This window comes from Adiantum capillus-veneris, chromosome 29, assembly GCF_014529385.1.
Source record: "Adiantum capillus-veneris isolate H3 chromosome 29, ASM1452938v2, whole genome shotgun sequence".
NCBI classification, from domain to species: Eukaryota; Viridiplantae; Streptophyta; class Polypodiopsida; order Polypodiales; family Pteridaceae; genus Adiantum; species Adiantum capillus-veneris.
The window spans coordinates 81,870,214-81,896,008 of record NC_140959.1 but is presented as its reverse complement, the minus strand read 5'-3'; positions in this window follow the sequence as shown (position 1 = coordinate 81,896,008).

Sequence of the window (25,795 nt, the reverse complement as noted above, 5' to 3'; positions counted from 1 at the left end):
TACCTAATCTTCTTGCCGTAAATCCTAGCCGGTAGAGTCAGTCCTTGACTTCAAACCTCCCCATGTTTTCCGCATGTTTATATCCTTGAGACCTATTTCCAAGGATGTCCAAATTGCCAAAATCAACCTGGCACCTTAATGTCGAAATCGAGCGCCGACTTCAACCTGCAATACGTCTCTGGTCGGGGATCCAAGTGAGGTGCTGTCTGTCCCAATTGACTCAACTTGATTTATACTACCCTCTAGAATATTGTCAAGGCCCAAAAGATTCCAAATGGCACCTCTCCCAATGTGGTTGGGTGGGCACATAATCGACCCTCAACAAATCTTTTGGTGGCCATAACTTGCAATCTAGAGCTGCAATTAGCAATCCGAAAAGACGGGCATGCTCCATAATTCAAGCACTACATGTATATCACTCCAAAATTGTTCCAAAAATTTGTCCTGAGATATCTAGTCGGTCAAGAATCTACATCACCTTCCAACTTTTAACTGCAATACCTTTCACACCAGGGCTCGGTTTGACGAGCCATCTAGATCAGCTTGCACAACATTGTGAACTTCATATTCTAGGGCATCAAACTAACATCTAGGGCACCTTTACCTGTCATCCTAACTCAATCATTTTGGTGCGTTTTTGGCCTTAAAAAGTCGCATTAAACATACATTCATGCTAGCACTTTCTTGACCAAGTCTTCCACATTGGCTTTTGCACTTTTTCCTGCACCTTCTAGCACCCTTTGCTTCGCATATAGCTCTCTCTTGCACAAACTAACTGCGGTTGCACCATCATTGCCTACCCCCTAGTTGAAAATTTATGTTCAACCACACATAGTCTTATTGTACCAAAAAACTTACACACTCCAAACAAGCTCTTTGTATACCATACAAACACCTAGCATAGGAACAAAAACTAGTATTTGTCACTCACCACCTTTGTTCAAGCAGGTTGCCCAACCCCCTGCTTTACCGCATAGTCACCACATGGGTCAAACACCTTGCACTGATATCTTCCACCCACCTGTAACACCCTTGCATAGTGCCACACCAAGGCACATAACCAACCACACACCCAAACCGCCAAAAACATACCTTTGTCATTCCAAGCACTTAATGGAAAACTGCTCACTTCAAACACATCATCACCAAGCACATCAAATAGAGCAGCATTGTGCTTGCCATCCAAAAACTTACCTGATCACGTACCTTACCTGCCCTCCCAACCATGTAAAGAGGGTCCTCTTCAAGAAAACCCTGATGTACCTGCTCAATAACCCACTGTATAGCTTCTTATATCACCATAACCTTCAACCACCACTCACAAGCCCCTTTAGAAATCTTGGACACCTATCATAGAGCGTACTTGTAGCACTAGAAGCACTTCTATCTTTGGCTCCACACTGTCCTTCTCACCTGCCACACAGTCAAATTCTAGCATCATCGAGCTCTTCATCATCATATGGCCCGTCAAGGTCAATTAGCACCACCTTCTTGTCGGTCTCAATTATTTTCTCTTCAAGCACCTCCTCTTCTATTGTTGGATCATGCTCCATCATTGTAGGCAAGGCTATCCTACCCTTGAAAAGGTTTTGCACTTGTTGCATGTGTGCTCCTTGCCGCACTGTCGAAGCAAGGGACTTGCCAATACACCGTGTGCGAGCCACAAATGGCTCCAAGCACACAACAAGCCTAAACTAGCAAGCTCAAGAGAGCAAAGGGTGTGTCACTCACCGCTCTACGCTCGCCTTCGTGGTGGATTCCTCGCCGCGATGAAGAAGAAGCTGCAGTCGTGCCGCGCTCAACCGCTTCGCCGCCGTCGTGCCTTTGCAATGCTCGATCGCACACATACTCTCCCTCTCTCTCTCTCTCACACACACACACACACACACACACAAGGAGGTGAAGATGGAGCAAGAGCACTCTTCTATTGCACAATGAGAGAATGAGTGAATTTTAGGTCTAGTTGGCTTTTATATGAGCTCACCCCATTCACACTTGGGCGCGCATGCTTAGCCAACTAATCCCTTGAATGTCCCAGTTAAAGTGCCCCTCTCATCGGCGATCACTCTTACCCTTTTCCTATTGGTCTGACAAGCCCGATACCTGACTCTACCAAATACATAATACGCGTCCGTCGTAGGTGATGGGGTGTCCGTGAGCCGTGAGGGTTAACATTGCACCACCGTGGCACATTTCACTTCCACTTCATCAACAAGGACATTTGCATGGCACCATACATCACCTTTACCTGCATATCATCACCTGCAGGTCTGGAGTGATCCACTTGGTCTCCATCAAGCATCTCATCTTGTACTTCATTATGCTCCTCGTCCAGTGCCTCTCCACTCACATGTAAGAGGTCATCCTCATCATACCTGGATTCAAATGACTCAGTCTCCCAAGTTTTGTCGGCATCCGTAGAGCTACATCACTTGCCTCAATCTCTTCTTCAATCTCAAGCTGGGGAATATCCTCTAGCTTTACCGCCTCGACCTTGTCTCCAAACCGCACTCTTTGAAATTTAGCACACTTGAATGGAGATTATATAGCCTCACTTGAGCTTGGCAATACATCCTTTGTCCAATCTGGAACCACCTGAAATTCCTCCATAATTGGAGCCCCTCTAGTCACCATCCTTGACATAGGAACCACCCTGTCCCTCTATAGCCAAAGAACCCTTGGTTCTTCTTGCACATGCACTTCTCTTTGCAATACCTGTGGCTCGACTACCACAACATCACACTGCCTTGGGACCACCACAGGTGGAAAACCCCACCTAGCTTCACACTTCTTTAGAATCTTCTTGGTCCACTCTTTCGCTAGAGACACCACTTCCTTGTATGATATTGGACCATCTATCTCAACCTTGTTGTGCACTTTCTCATGTAGGCAATCCATGAATTTACTTAGCTTTTAAAAATCGGCATTCTCTATAGTAGTTATCTTGATTATCCTTCCCCAAATGACTTCAAACTCCCATATGAATGCTTGAAAATTCACTTCCATGGTCTGCTTTAAACTGTTCAACTTTCTCTTTACTTCATCCATCTGCGGATCTGCTACACATTTGCTTCAAAAAGCTGCCTGTAGGGCTTCACAATCACTCTTTTCTTCATCATGCAAGCCATCAAACCATAGGCTCGCTTTACCACAAACCAAGATAGAGAACACCTGTATTGTGCCTTCTTCTCTTGACAGACATCTTTCCACCATGAACAATCGATAGTCTTGGAGCCAAGTTTCCGCATTCTTGACCCAGTGAAAAAGGGAAATTTGGACCATGCCATTTCTTTTCTAGTAGCACATGCTCTTCAAAGGCTGCACGTTTGGCATCACCAAAATCACTGCTTTGACTTTAACTAGGAGCATCCAATAGCTCCTCCATGGGGGCACTAGAAAATGGAGAGGGGGAATGGGGGAGCACACCGAACACACAAAAAAATTGCATCTCTATAGCCTAGGGCATACACACCACCCCAATCCACTAGAGTTCACCTTTGAAACTCTCCACACACACTAGCAAGCCCCCATCGGCACTCACACCAATGTGTAAACATGCACACACTCAACTACCCATGCATTGCACTGCAGCTTCAAGCCACATACCGCTGCCACACATGAAACCACACTCTCACTTCCATTTTGCACAAAAAGAAGGGGCCCAAGGGGCACACAAATCCGCATAGGAATGACACACACAAGCAGAAGAAGTAGATAAGGAGGGGTAGGGGAAACAACGTGAGAGAAACACCATGGGAGCCTCATCACTGTTCAAAGATTATTTATAGCTCACTTACATCAAATGGCACACCCACATGGTCATTGAGCAAGAAAACACACACTTGGGGCTTTGCAGGCACACACCTTTGCACAAAAAATTCCTTTATAAAAAAACACCCATTCACCTTGGCTCCCCTGCAAATGGGAGGCAAAAGAACTCCTATGGAAAACAGCCTAATGGAAAAAAGCTTTAAAAATGACTAAAGAATGGCTTATATAGTGGGTCCCCTTCAATCTTGGTATCTCAGCTCTAACTGGTCCATTTTGCACTTCAATTTAGAAACTTTTGGGAAGGGGTTGCACCACCTTGCTTGATTTCTATCTGCTCTCTTAAAGAGGGGTGCACTAGCGATGTTGCTAGTGCCCCTAGGCATTTTTTTAAAAACCCATCTTCTTTTACCACATTTGGAAAGCCTTTTTCTCCTCTTTGTCCATCCCTTTAAATTGCCTTTTGAGCTCTCTCTCTCTCTCTCTCTCTCTCTCTCTCTCTCTCTCTCTCTCTCTCTCTCTCTCTCTCTCTCTCTCTCTCTCTCTCTCTCTCTCTCTCTCTCTCTCTCTCTCTCTCTCTCTCTCTCTCTCTCTCTCTCTCTCTCTCTCTCTCCACTTTTTGTTGGCCGGACCTTGCACTGCCCATTTGGATGGCTTTTTGCTTGCCCTCTTGAGTGCCCACACACTGCATGCTTTTAGGTTGATTTCCCAACCCCCTACATGATAACATGTCTGCCACTTGGATTAAATACTTGGCATTGAGAACACTCCTAACCTTCATGCACCCACGCACATACCCCACCATAGATATAGAAAGAACCCAAAAAGATCATATCACTCAAGCATCATTTTGCACCCAACCTGTTTCCAACGAAGCATCATAGTATCTACGCTCATGTTCTTCATGCATATGTGTCCCTTCCTCCCAACTAGGTAGAGAGGAATACTCCTCTAAAGAACCTTGTAGCTGATGCATTGCCCACTTCAAAGCCACTTTGATTAGCATACCTTTCAACCACTACAGAGATGCCTCCTTTTAATGCTCCAGCAAGGCCACACCCTTGGACTTTCATCCATGCACAATAAGAACCATCCATTGTACTCAAAACTCTTACAACATGGGCACCTTGGCTGTCATCAACTCCATATTCACCCCCATACCTGCAACACCCTTAATCCCAGCATCCTCAAACCCTTTCTCACCAACCTACTCATAGGGATCCACCTTTACCTCTTGCAGATGAACCGTATCTACCTTCTCTTCAAGCTTCCCCTCATCCAATGGAAAACAAGGCACAAGGACACCTTTAACCTATATCTTGGTAAGAGCTTTCTCAACAAGCACCTATGATTCTCCTCGATGTCAACCATCACTTCATTGAAGCCCAATCATCCTTGTCATTAGGGCATATCATCTGATCAATGGAACCAATCTCCACAACATCCCTCCTGCAACCATAGGAATGTGGCATGCACCTTCACCTTACACTTCATCTTCATTCACCTACATACCCTCGCTGGTAGGCCCGTATTCCACCTCTTGGCTTTCATCCATCATACTTGCTTTCCCTTTCATCTTCTCTTCACATACATCCACTCCATCTTCAATCACATGCATAAGGACAAACTCCTCATACCTTGTTTAGGACGAATCCATCTCCCAACTTGTATCGCTATCCAAAGAGTTGTTGTAGCTTGACTTCGGCTCATCCTCTGTCTTGAGATTTGGAATCTTGTCCATCTCTACCGCTTCAATCTCCTCAGCAATCCTCACATGCAGGCCATGAGCACACTCCCAAGGAATTCAAATATCCATAATCCAATTTTCCAACACATCTCCTAGGTCTATAACCATGGACGCATCTTCAATAGCAGGATCTTTTGTTCCTGGGATGTTGGACATAGGAACAACCTTGTCTCTTTGTAGCCATAGCACCCTAGGGTCTTCTTGCACTTGCAAACTCTCTAGCACCAACAATGTATTTTGAGCTCTTACTCCTCTTTTGAGCTCTTACTCAAAAATTTTATTTCCCCCTCCTTTAGCTTTGGAGCTCACCATTTCTTTTTCCCCATCGTCCAGCCAAGTTTTCTTTTACACTCATAAGAAATCCCTTTCTTTTGCACTTATGAGCCGCGGGGGTTTCGCATCACATGTTTCCCACAACATCGGTTCTTCCACACGCTCGCAAATGCCAAATAAATTATCTGATCATGCCCGTTGGGGGATCCAATTTGCCAATTCCAAAATCCTAATGCTCTTCCACCATCCAACATCACCATGGCCTCAAACAACATGTTCAAGGACGAGGAAAACCATCCAAACCCTTTCAGTTGTGGTTGTCCTTAGACTTGATCGAGTGTATCTCGCTGCCCATGACTCCGATCGACAAGCCATAAGTTTTGGTTGGCTCCACACATTGCATGAAACCTCCAAGGACCTTCTCAAGCTCAAAAAAATATCTATTGGAACGCTTATTGACCTGGTTAGGTTCGCACACACCCGACCCCCAGAAAAAATTTCACATGCCATAACTTGCTCACTCAAGACCCCATTGCCAATCCAAAAAGACTGCATCCTCCACAACCCGAGCACTTCCATCCTATCTGCTAACACCAGCTCTAGACATCTATCCCTATGTGACCTATTCGTCATCAAGGATCTACAAAACTGTCCACTTTCAAGCTAGCATATCTCTGTTTGACAAGCCGTCCAAATAGGCTTCTAGAGAACCTTGATCACTACATTCCAGGGCACTATCCTTGCACTTTGGACACTTTGACTTGCCATCCCAACTGGCCCATTTTGGAGCCTTCTTGGCCTAAAAATTTGCATATACCAAAAAATTTTGTTGGCCTTGTCCTACCCAGGTCCTCCATGCCTACTTAGTCCCTCTGCCCAGCACCTGTATGCACCCATAGAATGGCTTGGCACCACTTCTAGATTTGACCAACTTTACATGTATCATCATAGCCCCTCATCAAACACTTTCGTTCAACCAAACGCATATTTAACAAACTTTGAAAATTGCCACACTAAACAAAGAACCACCAATACTCACATGCCTACAACCATATATGCAGACTACGTACAAAGCTTCATCTCATTTGGACACTTCAAAATTTTTGGTGGGCTGCCCAACCCCTTACATAATAACATGGCTACCACTTGGATCAAACACTTGGCACTAAGTACAACCCCTGACCTGTAAAATCTTTACATATTGTTGCGTCCATGCACATAGCCCACCATACATATAAAAAACACTCAACAACCTCATATCACCCCAATCATCATCCTACACCCGACATGTTTCCAAGGAAGCATGATAGTGTCTACGCTCTTGTTATTCATGCATATAAAACCCTTCCTCCCATAGAATCTTCCTCTAAAGAACCTTGTAGTTGATGAATCACCCAATTCACAACTTCATTGAGCAGCATACCTTTCAACCATGACACACATGCCTTCTTTGAACGTTTGAGCAAGGCCACACCCTTGGCCTTTTCTCCAAGCACAATAACCCATCCCTTGTATTGGAAACTCTTCCAACATAGACACCCTGGTTGTCATCAACTCCACATTCACCTCCATACTTGCATTACCCTTAATCATAGCATCCTCAATCCGTTTCTCACCAACCTCCTCATAGGCATCCACCATTATCTCTTGCAAATCAACCGCATGTACCTGCTCTTCAAGATTCCCCTCATCCCCAATGTCGGACATTGAGACACAAGGCCACCTTTAACCTCTATCTTGGTGAGAGATTTCTCAACAAGAACCTACTATTCCTTCTCCATGTCAACCATTTGGTCATTGGTTCATCTAACCTGACAAATGAAACCAATTTCCAAAGTATTCCTCATGCAATTGATAGGCATATGGCCTACACCTTCCCCTTGCACTTCATTTTCATTCACCTTCATAACCTCATTGGTAGGCCCAAATTCCTCCTGTTGGCTTTCATCTAGCATACATGCTTGCCCTTCAATCTACACTTCACGTACATCCATTACATCTTCACTCACATGCATAAGGCCAAATTGCTCAAACATTGAATAGGACAAATCTATCTCCGATCTTGTATCGCTATCCATCAAAGAGCTGCTGCAACTTGACTTGTGCTCGTCCTATGTCTTCAGATTTGGAATCTTTTCCATTATTGCTTCAATCTGAGAAAACCTCACATGAAAGCCATGAGAACACTCCCAAGGAATTAGACTATCCACAATTGAATTTGCCAACAGATCTCCTTTGTTTGTAACCATCGACACCTCTTTCAATAACTAAATAATTTCTGGCTGCCATGTTGGGCATAGGAACTACCCCATTCCTTTTTAGCCATATTAGCCTAGTCTCTTCTTGCACTTATAGAGTCTCTAGCACTGGCAGTGTCTTCATTTCCTCCACTTCAATTGGATTTAATACCATTGGGTTGGACCATCCTTGTCTTGCTTGATGCTTATTCAAGATATTTTGTGTGTGACCTCTTGCAAAGGCCGCACCGGCACATTGATCTCCACATTATCACAAACATCCACATGCAAAAACTTCAAAATTTTTATTAATTTCAAAATATTGACATTCTTTGTAGCCGTTATCAATGTGATAAAGTGGAGATCAATGTGACCGCACCGGCACATTGATCTCCACTTTATCACAAACATCCACATGCAAGAACTCCAAAAATTTTATTAATTTCAAAAAATTGGCATTCTTTGTAGCCGTTATCTTTATGAGTTGTTCCCAAACAAACCTGAACTCCCACTTGACCATTTGGAAATCCCCATCCATTGAATCCATCTAGCTTTCACTTCACCCGATCGAGCTGTGTACTTGCTTCAAGCCTGCACCAAAAGGCCATCTCCAAATCTTCCTAGCTTGTCTTTTCTTCATTGCATAGTCCATTGTACATTAAATTTTCTCCTCCTCAAACTAGGAATGGGAAAGCTTGGGCCACTCCCTCGAAGCCGCTTTCTAGCAGGAACAAACCATAATCCTATAGCCATACCTTTATGTCTTCAACCCTATTGAAAAATTGAAATCCCAACCACTCCATCCTTAACGCACCTTCTCTTCAAAACTTGCATTTCCATCATTTTCACAGTAGTGTCTTCACCTTCAAATAGGAGCACTCCTCAATGGGGAAATGAGAAGATGGAGAGGGGGAATGGGGAGCACACCCAAAGGACAAGTAGATGCCTCTCTATAGATCATGGAATTCACATCACCGCTATCCTCTTAGAAACACCTTCAAAAGATACAATACAGTCTGATAGGCCACCGACTACACACTCTACCAAGACCTTCATTCCACTCACACATGCCGTCAATGCTCCTTTGAACACACCCGATGCACACCACAACCCAGATTTTCACTCCCTTTGCACCACAAAATGGGTTGAGAGCACACACTTGCTTCACACGCAAAGAGAAAGAGAAAGAGAAAGAGAGGGGAGGTGGGAAACACTACCAGAAAATGGTGGGAGCAGTCTTCTATTGCTTAGCAAGAGCATACAACCATCAAAACTCCACAAATGGAAAGCCCATACAAAGAAAAAACCCCAAGGGTTGATACTTGAGATTTTACACTTCACTGTTCACAAATGGGGGGGAAGCCACTCTTTGGCTCACCTCACTCTCAACTGCCCCCAAAGAAAATTGTACAGTTGAACTATTACACTTCATTGTTTAGAAACAAGGGAAAAAATCCACTCTTGGGCTCCTCACCTCACTCTCGACTGCCCCCAAAGAAGAAGAGGAAGAATCCCTTTTAAACGACCCCGCCCCCCTCTCAGCTGTCCCTTTTCTTCTTTTTTTCAAACTTTCTAAGAAAAGACCAAGCACTAGCGCCGGTGCCACTCCTCTTTTGAGCTCTCCCTCAAACTTTTTTTTCCTCCCCTTCTTTAGCTTTTGAAGCCCACCTCTTCTTTTTCCCCATCATCCTGCCAAGATTTATTTTACACTCATAAGAAATCCCTTTCTTTTACACTTATGAGCAAGGGGGCCCTACCATTTGTATATTCATATATTCCTATGTCTCCTTGGCTTGTTTGTACTTTCACTACCTTCTTGTCAAACACCTAATGGTTTTAGGGATATCTACTCAAGGTGGCATGTCTACAATCGTTGAAATCATCTTTCGGTTTGCAATGTTGTCTCCATATTTGTTATAGTTTTTGAGATTTATGACAATGAGGTTATAAACTCCCTCTAAATCTCTGAACCTTCTCTATCATCATACAATTGAACTACTTACACTCCTCTGGGCGGCTTTTCTTCAATACATACTAGTTTACATCCTCTTGCAATAGAGTATACCAAGGCTCCATGGGCATTTGATCCTTCTAAAAATATGGTCGTATACATTGGTCCCTGCTTCATACTCTTGGAAGTGCTGCCTTCTCTAACTTGGGTTGATTGATGAGCGACAATGTTTTGGTCAAGCATAAAGTAAAGATATTGGTCTGAAGAGGTGTCAGTATCACTACCCTCTTCTATAATTAGAGCTAGGGGATCTAAACCAGCTTAATTCATGCTCTCATTTATAGACACTAGGGTGGCTTGGTCTAACCTGCTCTATGATCTCTCTAAAGATAATTGCCTGATCTTAAATATATCAATTTATCATGACTTCAACAATCAATCCAAACCTTATTCCTTACAAGTCTGTTTTGCAGCCCGCCTTGGTTGTTGCCCTCCTTCTTGGATAACTTGGATGCTTGTATACAAAATCAAACACTTTGCCTCTTGTCTTTTGAGTTCTCAATCCAAATTTTCCTTTCAAAACATTCACTAAAATTTATCAAAATTGCAAAAAGTTAAAACATTTAGGTCAAAATTTTGAAAAGTTCAGCCCTAAATTCTACAAGACCTTTAAGTGTGATTATCGAGCCTATTTTACTCAACCAAGGTATTTCTAAAAACATTGCACAATGGACTATCTGCTAGTATGGTCACATCCTTAATCTGATCTTGGTGGTAGTGATCGTGATTCATTGAGATTGGTGAGATTTTTGAGCCCCTATATGGTGAGCTTATGTACACCCTATATGAAGTGCTTTGATACATGTTGGTGTCTATTTTGCCCAATTATCAAAATCTGGCTTTAGAATTCAGCTTTTAGTTGATTTATTGGTCTTTTACTTGTCCAATGAGTCAAGGAATGCATATCTGGGATCCTTCCACTGCTAGGAATCAATTAGAACCAATCTAGCCCCAAACTAATAGAGATGCCAACAACCATGATTGGTGCCACTTGTGTGTTTTTTGAGATCTGACACTTCTTGTAGCTTCCCTATCACTTTTATAGTATGTAGCACCTATGGATGGCTTGAATTTTTGAGCCTTGGCCTGTCAAAAGGCAATGTTTTCCTCCAAGCCTAGTCACTTAGGAAATTTTTAATGGATCTATCTAATTTCTAAACTATTTTCACCTATGAAAAGTGGATTTGGCAAGTACAGAACTTGAGGATCGTGATGGTATCTATGGAGATGAAATTGTGTCAAGTGGCAGCAACCGCGATTGCTGCTATTATTGGTGAGATTTTTGAACATGGGAATTTTTGTAGCTTCCCTACTTCCTGTACTTCTCACGTTTGAAGTCTCTCTCTCTCTCTCTCTCTCTCTCTCTCTCTCTCTCTCTCTCTCTCTCTCTCTCTCTCTCTCTCTCTCTCTCTCTCTCTCTCTCTCTCTCTCTCTCTCTCTGCATGTGACTCATCCCCTCCTCCAGAGCACTAGGGATGTCTCTAGTGGGGGTGGGTGCGTGGGTTGGGAAGGGAGGGAGGGGGGCGCGGGGGGGGGGTGGGTTGTCTTCAAAAGATTGAGAGGGGCTCATGCCCATGGAAACACGACCCTTGAAGGGTGCTTGCAACATCATCACTGCAAATCAGAGCCACCACAGGTGCCGCCTACCACCACCCCTCCAAAGCTCATGGACCAGCCACCACTGCCGCCAATCTCGACCAAAACAACACTAGGAACCGCCCGCTCGCACTATGCATAGTGCCTAGCCCCGAGCACCATAGGCATGCCATAGTCAAGCTCCAAATTCACACCATGTGATATTTTAAAACCTATACCCTTTGTATATATACACACTAAAGTTCTGCACTCTCTAAATACATTTTCCATGTGGCATCTTCTCAGAATGCACCCTAGGGGTGGCCAAAAAAACTTCACAAAACCTCATTAAAAATCCCCCCCCCCCCCCCCCCCCCCCCCCCCACCCCACCCATCTTTTATATCTAGCTATTTGATACTACTCTACACCAATTAAAAGCACCACTTAAACCTTGTTTAGATGAGCTGGTTCTCCAACTTAGCCCTAATTGCAAAAACCAGCCAAAACTTCCAAATTAGTCATTTTAAGATATATGCAAGTACACAAATAAAAATTTGTCAATTCACACTTCCATTTCTCAAGTATGCACATTTCTTGGATATTCAATCACTTTTAGCTATCAAAATTTGCAATATGGCACTGAAAAGAAACCTTGGTTGATCTATGAAACACCAAAACTGAATCCTAACCTAAATACTTCTCTTGTCTCTAACATGGGGCAATAAAATAACAAAACACAAAACAAAACAAAATAAAATGAAGTGATATCGGGGTAAAAGATATTAGAAATTCTTACTCTAATCACAACTCACAGAAACCACCTAATAGACACCAACTTTGACAAGACTCAAAGTACAAACTCAATGCACAATGCACTAAAACCAACAGTCCTACGTTCTTGGCAATGACACCAATGTTCGTGGGCCACCACAATTAGATGGAGTACTCTAGCGAGAACTCAAACGAACATAAATATGTCAATTGGAGGATGTAGGTGACCCAACTAGTGCATGGAAATGTCAAATGTAATTTCCTATGGACAATGTATTGAGGAGAAAGGTGTCACTTTCAAGCCATGAAGCAACTAATGGGATAATATCTAAGTCTCCTATGTGGTCTATCTCTCACTTTAATGGTTGTTAAGGTGTCAAATGAACTCCAAATGACATGAAAAATTTGATATTGGGAATCTCTAGGCTATAGGAAACAGGTTCCTAACAACCAAACCTGCAAAAGTCACCATTGGGTAGGTGAACAACTGTGACCGTTTCCACCTCTTACCTTCACCAAAAATGACAAATGAGGGGTCATTTGGATTCATCTAGGACCTACTTACCTCTATCCATGGCTAATTTCACTTAAAACACCATTAACAACTCACAAAGAGAAAATAAACACACAAGGAGACCTAGAGATAAAATCTATCATTGCATCGCACACATGCACTCAAACACAACACACAAGACATGTACAAGATGCTAAGAGTGAGAGGAAGAAACACAAGAAGTTTCATTAGCAATGCTCACCCGTACAAAGAGTAGTGAACGTGCCAGTGTAGGCATGCTCTTCACCACATAAGCCCAATCGTTATCCCTCCATAACAATTACAAACTTTTGGATTATATACCCATGGTTAAAAATAGGTATTGTCTCAAAAGAGATCATTATTACAAAAAAGTGGTGGACTATGCTATTTAAACTCTCATCAAGTACAAAGCTTTTTCAATAAGATCCGATTTTGCTCAAGTGTATGAATTGCAATACAAGCTTTAGGCAAAAAAAAAAAAAGTAAATGGAATTTGTTGACTAGTCAGATTTGGCATGAGCTAGTTTTTTGCTTCAACACTTGGAATTGGTCCTTTGCTTCAGCAATTACCTTCAATTATGTGTTCATCAAAGATGAAAGTTGTTTTGGTCCGATCGTTCTACTCAAATAATATCAAAACTTATAGAGCTCTCGCGAAAGTGTTCACACTTCACTTAGGAAAGATGTACTTGAGAAAAAAGTTCAATTTTGGGCCTTAGAGAAAAAAACACTTATTCTTTACAGACCAAAAAATGTACTTTTTTAAAATTTTGATGCCATTCAGGTCTTACACAGCCTATTGCTGTCACTTTTGGCCAAAAATTTCACATTTTCATGTATCTAAGGCAGAAGAGATAAGACAAACCTTACAATTATTTTTCAAAAGCTAATTCTTGACTTACCAATGAGTTTCCATAGATTCCTTGGATCAAAGCTGACCAAAGATGCTTATTTTGTTCTCTGGAATTGACATACACAAAGAGCAAGAAAAAAGAGAGGGGAGGGGGGAAATGATGCCAAACAACAAGTGGAACGTCCTTCTATTTCTTAGAAAGAGCATACAACCATACAAAACGCCACAAATGACTAGGTCATACAAAGAAAACAGCCCCAAGGACTCACACTTGAGTTTGTGCACTTCACTGTTCACAAACAAGGGGAAAAATCTCTGCTTGGGCTCACCTCACTCCCAACTTCCTCCCAAGAAGAAGAGGAAGAAACCGTTTTAAAAGGGAAAACAAACCTCCTTTTTTTGAGACACCGCCCTTTTCTTCATTTTTTCAAACTTTTTTCTTTCAAATTTCTAAAAAAGGCCAAGCACTAGCGGTGACACTGCTACTCTCTTTTTCCCCTTCTTTAGCTTTTGAATCTCACCTCTTCTTTTTCCCCACCGTCCAAGCTTTCTTTTACACTCATCAGAAATCCCTTTTTTTTGCACTTCTGGGAAAGTGGATTTCCCATCATATGTTTCTCACGACATCGGTGCTTCCACACGCTTGCAAATGCCAAATAAATTTGCCAATCATGCCGCATGGGGGCTCCAATTTGCCAATGCCAAAATCCCAATGCTCTTCCACCATCCAATATCACCATGGCCTCAGAAAACATGTCCAAGGATGAGGAAAACCATCCAAACCCATTTTGTTGTGGTTTTCTACGGACTTGAACGGGCTTATCTCGGTGCCCATGACTCCAATCGACAAGCCATAAATTTGACTGACTCCACATATTGCATGCAACCTTCAAGAACCTTGTCAAGCTCAAAAAAATCCCTGTTGGAATTCCCATTGACCCGATTAGGTTGGCAAACACCCGAACCCCAAAATGTTTTTCACATGCCATAACTTGCTCATTCAAGACCCCATTGCCAATCCAAAAAGATTGGAATGCTCCACAACCCAAGCACTTCAATCCTATCTGCTCAAATAACACCAGCTCTGGCCATTTGTCCCTATATGACCTATTCGTTAGGTATCTACAAAACTTTCCACTTTCAAGCTAGCATAACTTTCACACCGTGGATCCAAGTGACGAGCAGTCTAGATAGGCTTCTAGAGAATCTTGATCACAAATTTCCTTGGCACTATCCTAAAACTTTGGACACTTTGACTTTCCATATCAAGTGGCCCTTTTTGGAGACTTCTTGGCCTGAAATCCCGTATATACCATACATTTTCATTGGCCTTGTCCTGTCCAGGTCCTCCATACCTACTTAGGCCCTTTGCCCATCATCTGTATGCACCCTTAGAATGGATTGGCACCACTTCTAGATTGGAACAACTTTGCATGTACCATCATTGATCACCCCCCCTCGTCAAACACTTTTGTTCAACCAAAATCATATTTATCAAACTTTGAAAGCCTCCACACTGAAAAAACAACTAAAATCACTCACATGCCTACAACCATATGTACAGGATACGTACAAAGCCTTTGAAGGAGAGGAGCCAGGAACACAGTGGAAGAGGAAGAGGAATACACACATACCACCATAGCCACACACACAGGTTGGAGGGGGAGAGCCATCACACAATGTGTGACCCCTTTCCATCTTCTCTATCTTATGCACTAAGGCACAATACACATTGTACTTAGTGTTAGTGGCTCACACAAGTGTATAGCTATACACTTAGGGTTAGTAGCAGTTAGTGATGGGTGTTTGGCTACATGGCCATTAAACCTAACATTCTCCCACTTGATGGCCAATGTGGGAGACCATAAGAATGGAAGAGAACCACTCTTCACCCAAGGCCCATCAACTCAAGACAATGCTAAAACTGATGGCTAGAGAGACTTTTAGTGAGTGCATCCGTTGTGTTCTTTAATGTAGGAATCTTCACTAAATCAAGGATATTATTTGCCAGGCATTCATGATTGAAGTGATAACGCACATCAATGTGTTTTGTTCTAGAATGAGAAATTGGATTGTTAGCCAAGGAAATAGCACTCTGGCTGTCACAATGAAGAAATGGTGTACACTGCTCCAATCCAAGATCTTTTACTAGGTGAGCAAGACAAGTAGCTTCTTTGCATGCCTCACTCAATGCAACATACTCTATCTCTGTGGTAGAAATGGATGTACAGTCTTGAAGAATGGATCTCCAATAAATAGCAGATACAGCAAATGTGTAAATCCAACATGTTGTTGATTTACAAATGTCAACATAACCTACATAATCACTATCTACAGATCCTTGAATGGATGACTCTCCGATCATAGCATAACTGTCTATCTGCAGTGCCACTCAAGTATTTGAGAATTGACTTGACAACATCCCAATTCTTTTTACCAGGGTTAGACATAAATCTTTTGACAACTCCCACTGCATGTGCAATGTCAAATCCTGTAGCCACCATGGCATACATGAGACTACCACAAGACGAAGCATAAAAAACCATTGCAGCTTTTTCCTTTGCAGATTTGGGATAGTCGTTCTTTCTAAGTTTAATATGCAGGCAATGGAGTACTCAAATCCTTCCCCTTCTGCATGTTGAAACAATCAAGAACCTTTTGCACATACTCTTTTTGAGAAAGTTACGACAATCTCTTCTTATGATCACGAGTAATGCGCATACCCAGAATGTGATTGGATTCACCCAAATATTTCATGTCAAATTGAATTTTCAGCTTGCTTTTCAAGTCATCAATGTCCTTCATGGAATGAACAATAAGCATTTCATCTACATAAAGGATAAGCATAATAAGCTCTCCATTGGGTTGTCATTTCACGTAAAGACATGGACCATGATTGCTGCCCTTATATCCTGGGGAACGCATAAATGCATCAAACTTTTGATACCATTGTTTGGATGATTGATTCAATCCATAGAGACTTTTCAGAAGCTTACAAACCAAATGTTCCTTTCCGTTTAGCACAAACCCTTCAGGTTGTTGCATATAAATATCTTCCTCAAGATCCCCATGTAAGAAAGCTGCAATGACATACATTTGATCAAGCTCCATACCTTCACTGTCTAGCAACCAAACTAAGCAATATTCTCAATGTGGTCATCTTGACCATTGGAGAAAATATCTCCTAGAAATCAACACCATATTCTTGCTTGAAACCTTTGGCCACTAAACGAGCTTTGTAATTGTCAACCTTGTTCTTGTAAACCAATTTACAAGGCAATGATTTCCTACCTTATGGAAATGGAACAAGTTCCCATGTTTTGTTCTTTGCAATACTGGACAAATCCCTCTTTATAGAATGTTCCCACTGAACCTTATCATTGGATAGCATAACCTCTTTGTAGCAAGAAGGCTCACCACTACTTGTCAGCAAAACAAAATCCACACCTGGAAAAAATGTTCTGGAGGAGATGAGAGTCTTTGAGATCTCCGTCGCTAATTAGAACTCATACTAGCCTGTGTAGTGAGTGGCTTGGGAGTTGTCTAGACAGGAGGTTGTTAGAAGCAAGCTAACCCGGATACCATTTTTCGTAGCTCTATTTGTAAAAACATTTATTATTTTGATGAATCAGGAATATTGTAACTCTTACTTTCCAAATAAACCTTGTAATCGATGAGCCGGGGCTACAAGCTTTCAGATTGTATCAACCTATCTTTAGTTGGAGCTCCCAATTTATTAGTTTTGACCACCAAAAACCTTGGCTAAGGTATAAAAGCCAATTTTTGTCAGTTATTTTTATGTTTTGGATAATGAAATACACAGCGTGAGCTAACGGCGCTCACTTATCTCTTTCTCACGCTTTCTACTCCCTCCCCAATTATCACATTACAGTCGTGTCTGTTGCGTTGCAATCATAGGTAAGAGCTCTACGCATTGACATACGCATTTCACCATATTTTGTAGTTGTTGGTGTTGTCGATCCACGGCCTAAATTCATCATAAGTAGGCATTTACACTTCAATATCAAAAACTAAGCATAGGTGGGGCATTGGGGCATCATTGCTAAGCATTTAGATGCCTTCTGGTTTGAAAATAACTAGGTTAAAAATCTACTGTTGTTAATAATCACAATTTTTGCAATTGACCTAAAGTGGGATTTGAGACCATAAGCATGTGTGCTAGGTCTTATAAACATGTCCTAGAAGTTTTGTTACGTTTGGATGTCATTTGATGCTGTACAGATGTCATTTGTTTGCCGATGGCGATTGGATTTTTGTGATTTCAGTCACTTGAGTGTAGCCTGAGATAGATGCGATTTTTTTGTTGTTTTCAAGAGATTGACAACCTTGTGTAGCCTCTATGCACTAGTCGAGTCACTTTCATCCAATGGATTGACAATTTATTGGTGGTTCTCGCTACATCTGCAATAAGATAGGAGTGAGGCTAGACACCCGTCCCACATTTGGCACCACTGCTAGGGATCAAAAAGACCTAAACTAGGGAAAAACACAAGCGTCTTGTGAAGCTAACCTTTAACTTCCTCTAGGATCTCCTAGAGTAAAAACTTTCTTTTAAAACCGCATAGCTTAAGATTGTCATCTTTTGCTGTGTAGGGGTAGCTTGGAATTAGTCGTACTTACTAAGTGCCATTAGGATTGTAGAATTAGAGTAGGATTTTGAGAATGATTGATGGATGAGACAAGTCTTAAGATCAAGGATCGAAAAACCATAAACAACAATAAAACGAGTGTTTGTGGATACTTCCACAACCCCATCGTAGTAGAACCTAAGAGTAGGGTAAGTAGAATCCGAGGTGGGTTGCAGAACATTTCTCTCTCGAAAAGAATCAATTGTGAGTTGTTATGTGAAGTTGCAAAATTTCAGGTCTACGGCTAGAAATAGCACAAAAAAACTGCCAATCGCTCAATCCGAGTGGAGAATATGCTTAGAAGTTGTATGAACCAATGGGTGAGCTCAAGAACACAATGAGGTAAAAATTTCAAGAGTTTGAAAAAACTTAGATTATTTACTTTTTCTTGACATTTTAGGCCAAATTAAGTTTTGACTTGATTCATAGGCTTTAAATAGCTCATGAAAAAGACTACCAAGGAAAAAGTTCAAAAAAGTGTTCATTTTAGGCCAAATAATTTCAGCTCAAAACTAACCAAGGTTGATACCAGAGACTCTATGCATGTGTACAAACAACTTTTGTAAAGGACCATAGAATTTGGATCACCAAATTGACCAAAAACTTGGTAAAAACTAAAGATTGTATAGACATTCGAGAACTTGAGTGCAAATTTGGGAAAATTTCACCCAAACTCAATGAAACTTGATTCATAGGCTTATATTGATGTGATAGACATGTGTACATGCTCAGTTGACCAAAAAGATGCAAAAATTTAACAGTTGTGTAAATAATTGTGATTATTTACAGCTGTAAATAATTGTGATTATTTACATCTGTCCCATTTTTTAACTTTTTTGACCAAGTTAGCATACCACTAGCTTTACCATGTGGTAATAAGCCCACAAACCAAATTTGGTGAGATTTGGACCATTGGATTGAAAATTGTGGCCAAATTTGCAAAGTCTGTCTGCAGACACAAAAATTGTCCAAACTTGAGGAAACTTGGCTAGGGAGCTTAAGTTGAGATACAGAATAGATCTGTGTCAAGATTGGGGCAAAAAACTTGCAAAAAATAGCTAGAGTAAATAATTGTGATTATTTACATTTGCTACAAAAATTAATAATATTCCACAATTGAATATACCACAAGTTCAAGTATATTAAGTAGACCACACAAATCAATTTTGATGAAATTTGGACCACAAAAGTGAGACTTAAGTCAGATTCTTAAAAACCGAGTCTATGGACACGAAACACTTTATAAACTTGAACAAATTTTGGTCGAACTTACTGAAACTGATCGAGAGACCTTAACAGGTTGTATACTTGGAAAATCAAGCCAAAAAGTGTAAAAATTTGACAAAAGTAAATAATCACGATTATTTACTACTGCTATACAGAGACACCAATTTTGAATTTTGAACTTGTACAATGTTAGACCAATATAATACAAGGCCATCGGGAAATTTGGATTCATTCAGATCCAAATTGGTACATGTTTACTCAATTTCCAAGCTGCAGACTAGTCCTTTGGCAAATTGCAAAAGTAGAATCTGCAAGTCTCAACTACTCACTTAATTAGCTCGGTTTGAAATGATACACATAGACCAGTCACAATAGTCAACAAAAACTATCCAGTCTTTGTGAAAGAATAGCTAACTTGATCAAAATTGATACAAGAATCAGGTTGTAGACAAGGAATTGACAGCCTGACATAAGTTGCAATCAAATCAAGTGGAAGAAATTGGCAACAAGTCAATTAGATGATAAGTACTCTATCCAAAGCTTCACAAGTCTTTATGAACCTTAGATCTGGTTGTATACTAGGAAACCAAGGCATACTTCGAGAAACCTCCAGTAGAGTATCCACCGAAGAAAGTATGAATCAAGGCAATCCCTTGCACACTATCCTTGAAGAAGTCTCAGACTCTTTTTCAGATTCAACATCTCAAATAACTTCCTATTCGACTCACTCAGAAATTGGAATGACAGTGCGCTACAAGCATATACTCTCTTTTTATAAGACTAATCGCCATGGAGCTCAAGTTTACCTGGATCCTAACAAAGAGTATGCTATTCGCATTGATGACCATGATATTGAGTTTGAAGAGGAAATCAGGGTAAACAAACAAGGAAAATTGTACATGGATAGAAAAGAAACGCAGTATTTACAAGTCAAAAACTGTGATGTGATAGACAAATGGGGGTTAGAGGTAAATACCATAACTCAAGATATGGTAGCAAAAGAAGGACCATCAACTTTAGAATTTGAGGATACCATCAGGTTGACTTGAAGCCTTTGAAATGGCTTAGTGTGGATAATATAAGTGTCAGAATCTATTGTTGGGAGGATAGAAACATTAAAGATCTTCTATGGACTTCTCATGCCAAATCAGGACAACTAACACCCATGAAGATCATCTCTATCTTCAAGATCAAAGACAAGGGTTTAGCAGATCAGACAACCTACCTGTTTAGGGATTAGTATAACAATAACTTTGCTATGATGACTCCTAAGGAGGTGGAACAAACCAAATACCAAGGGTATTCCATAAGAGATTGGATATTGGCCCAAGGACCAAAAACTATTCCAAGAGAAGAACACCATGAGAGATCTTCTAAGAGTAATATTAAGAAGCCAAAAAACCACCTCATCACAAAGAAAACCGGGTGACACTAAGGCCAGTCCAGGACTACATGAGTCACTATTTCCAACAGACTGGTTTGAAGGACTCAAAACAAGACCAACTGCGAGGAGATCAGGAGTTGAACCAAATAGATGTGTCAGACCAGCTAATTTTCAGAAATGGGTCAGAAGATACAGTGGATCTGAGGATCCATATGACCACTAAGCAAGATTTAAACAAGTGCTAAGAGCAGAACACATGTTTGATTTCCATAGTCAATTCCTTGGGGTTTGGAATGACATTAGAAGGAAAAGCATTGACATGGTTCCATAACATTCCACCAAGGTCAATCATGGACTTGAATATATTAGCTCAAGGATTTGTAGTTGCTTGTTCCAAAATGGAAATCAAACACAATATAGTAGCTCAAATCTATAGCTTTAAACAGAAACAAGGTGAGTCTGTTATGGATTGTGCAACTCGAATGAAGCAATACATTGCAAGATGCTCGGAGCTAGAGATAGCGACAGACGAACGACTAGTATCTTTGTTTCTAGAGGCATGCTATACTGTATAGCAAGAAGCATACAACCCTAGAAGAGTGTGTATCAGATGCTATTGACTTAGGAAACAATTGTGATATTTTCAACGAAGAAGATGTCCCTAAGGATAATCAAAGTGAGAAAACAACATCCACCAAACCAGCACAAGTAGAAACGGTGGCTACAACACCACTTTCAACCATAGAAGACATGCTCAAAAGGATAAATGACATGATGAATAACATGCAAAAAGAATCTATGAGGGGACCAAGAAAAGGGATACCTCAACAGGGACAACCAAGTAGGCCGCAGAAATGGTGTCTAATTGAGGGTAAATGGAATAACCATGAGACCAATGAATGCTATTACCGACCAAAGTATGATGGGAATGTTAAGTACGTGTCTATGAGGCCACAAAGACAACCCATGTAAATATATTAGCTTAATATAGCCCAAGCTCAAAGCCCATCGATGGGTATGGAAAGACCTCAGCCTATGTTGGGTCAACAACCTCCATATCTTGAACATAATGAAATGCCTGTAAAGTACATGCATTCAGAGGGAGTCATATGAGTAAGCACTAGTGCATGTTACACCCTATGATGAGCCTAGTCCATCTACAATAATGGTAGAAGGAGAGTGGTATAATTCACATCCACCACCAACGGAAGAACTTGTGACTTATGCTACACCAGAGCTTGCACCAATGTACTATGTAGCTAATCAAAGTGTTAGACCTCAAATGATAAGACCCATGATTGAGGCAAGAATTGGAAACTTTTATAATTGTGGTGCAGATGATCATTGGAAAAACGAATGCCCAGAGCCTGACAAAAACCTCAAACAATTGAATCTTATTGCATACAATGTTGCAAAAAGGGAGGATATTTCCCTGAAGATTGTCCAAAAAATCCTTTAAACAAGGTTCAAGTGATATCTAGTAGCTCATCAGAGAGTGAACCGATTGTTCCAATCAAGGTAATCACTAGAGACATGGTAAGAAAAAGAAACATAACTCCTTTGATGACTCAAGAATACAAAAATTTACTCTGAAAAGACCAAGAGAAGCAGAAACAAAAGGTATGAGATGAGATAACAAAAACAAAGAGCTGAAATTGAGGAGAAAGCAAAGAAGCTATTCCAAGAAAAGGTGAAAGAAACTAGAAGTGAAGTCAAAGAAAACACCGTGAAATCTGAAGGATCAATTTTGGTTTTGACCGAATTTTGAGCCTATTAATGCAGCCTTGGAAGCTTACCAAGGGAGACTTAAAGTAGGCCAAAACAAGAAAAACAAATGGAAAAACTATCATTCTCCAGACATGGAAGCAGCTAAGCTTGAAGCTTATCAAAATTTGGTAAGAATCATACAAGAGATGCTAGAAAAACTAAAACCCAAGCTCAAAAGTATGGAAAAACCTAAGGAGCTAGTGGTAGGAAACAATAGAGAAAAATCCAAAGTGGTGGTAGAACCCCACCTTGAAAAGAAAGAGCAAGAACTTATAGTGCCGAACAACGAAGATACCTTAGACGGAAATCCATTCGTAGAAGAAGACTGCCCAGGACACTCATGGGAAAAAGTTAGAGATTAACGATGGGAGCTTAACTCCAAAGTCAGCTCCTATAAAGGAAGTTTGGTTAGACAGCCTACCTCTTGATATGGACATGGATGTACAATTCTTGTATGGGGATTGTGGATCTAAAGCTTCCATTAACCTTGAAAACATTACCCTCTTACTTGGGAGATAATGAAGATAAATCCATAGTGTGTAAAACCACTCAAGTAAAAAGAGTTGAATAGAGCCACCCTAGAAGTAGACAACCTCCATTCAATTATGTCTACACCCATCCAATGCACTCTTACTTTAGGAGAACTACTGAAAATCAGGCAATATATATGGAATGGTCTATAGAAAACTCTAGAGAAGGTGGGAATAATAGGGTTAATCACAAAAAATTTGGGAAGGTTAAAACATGAAATGGATAACAAAGATATTAGGTATGTTCCAATGAACAAAGTCAGAGAATACTATGAAGGAGAAGAAGAAAACACAACCCTTCCGGTGAGATATAATGACATAGAAATCATGGCAATACTGGATAGTGGGGCATGCATAGCCATAGCCACAAAAGAAGTATGGGAATCCTAGGGACAACCAACCATTAGGCAAACTCTCATGAAATTGCAATTGGTTGATGGACATATCAAAAGACCCTTAGAACTGCTTGAAAAAGTGATAGTTACTTCCTGTGTGATTGAATATCAACACATTTTTTCCATAGTAGACTTTGGAAAGAAACTCAATTACAAAATCATCTTGGGAAGACCTTTCATGCGACAAGTACAACTCATCCACGATTGGGAAAACAATTATTTGTAATTGAAGCAAGTGGGATCAATCACAAGGGTTAATCTAAAAGGTCACACTTATAGAGATGTCATGAAAACAACTATACAGGAATTCGATTCAGTCTCTTTGGATGAAACTAAACTTCCATCTTGGTTGAACAAAGACACTCCTATTTGGATGTGTGGAGCCTCAAAAAATGGGAGTTTAAAACAAGAGGAATGTATCTTAGAAAGGGATTTCAGAGATGAAGCCTATATATCTGAACCCTTTCTAGAGCATTTGCTTGAGCCATTTGAGTGGACTCAAATCTTAGCGACAATGGATGTATGTGTAAATACATCTATGCCCACTCAGTTTTGCAATCAAGATGGCTATGACATAATTTCCATCCAAATGAACTCAACCCTCCACATTGAAGACAAAATTCCAAAATCTAATGACTTGATGAAAGATAAACAAGTCTTTCAAGCCTCTACTAGATGCAACAGATGAGCTAGAAGAACACTTAGCTACCTCAGATGATTCAGGGTCAGAAAAAGAACATGTGAGAGCTAAGCTACTGATGAAAGGAGGGGAGGAAATTTTTTTTGACTTTCAAAACCAAAAACCGAGAAGATAGAAATGGTATAGACGCAAAAGAGACACGCGAAACTTGAAGGCTAGACATATGCCATCGATCTCCAATAGAGCACAGCTCCTGATGCAGATAGATGCACATAATTGTGTCAAGGATAAAATCATTGGTAGATATCCTTTAAATGAAGAACATGAAACGACAAAAACATTGAGAAAAACGAGAAAGGAAACTCAAGAAAAACCTAAAAACTAGTACAAGGATTCAACCATGACACGAGTTGAACGGAAAAAGAAGTATTGAGTTGAAAAAAGCTCTAAAGGAGATATATACAATGAAAATGGAAACCACAAAAGAGGATGGTAAAGATGTAATGAGCGTTCCATCCCATAGAAATATACTCTCCAAGCCCGGAAAATCATAGTCGAACAACTTGTCAGAAAAACTACAAAAACAATGCGAGTCATATGAAGGACCTGAAAAATGCAAAAAGGATAGATCTGGCCAAGCCAGGAGAAGAGACTACACCTACCTACATTGCAAATGACCTGACGGAAGAAGAAGAAGATCTTTTGTTAAGCTCACTGAGAGAATACCGAGATATCTTTGCTTGGTCTTATAAGGATCTCAAGGGTGTTGATCCAGAAATCCATCAACATACTATACCCATGAGAGATGATACTAAACCAAGTAAACAAAGGCCACACACATATAATGAAACATTTTCCAGAAAGATCAAAGAAGAGATTGAAAAACTAAAGGAAGCCAAATTCATTTATGAAATTGAACACAGAGATTCGGTTTCTCCAATTGTGGTAGTACCCAAGAAAAATGGAAAATTATGAGTGTGTGTTAATCTCAAGAAAGTGAATGAAGCTACTATTAGAGACAAATTTACTCTTCCAATCACTGAGCATGTTTTAGAACAAGCTTCATGAAAAGAACCTTACAACTTTTTAGATGGATTTTTGGGATACAATCAACTTTTAGTTGATCCCAAGGACCAGCATATAACTACCTTTGCAACTAAATGGGATATTTTTTCCTATCAGGTTATGCCTTTTAAGTTAAGTACATATCCTGCCACCTTCCAAAGATTGATGAGCCATTCTTTTAAAGAATATTTTAGGAATTTCTTGGAAGTATATATGGATGATCTATGTGTACATTCATCAATCCGGGCTGATCATTTTGAACACCTCAAAAAGGTATTCAAAAAGTGTAGAATTTATAGGATTTGTTTAAATCCAGAAAAGTGCACATTCATGGGTAGACAAGAAAAATTTCTTGGACATATACTGT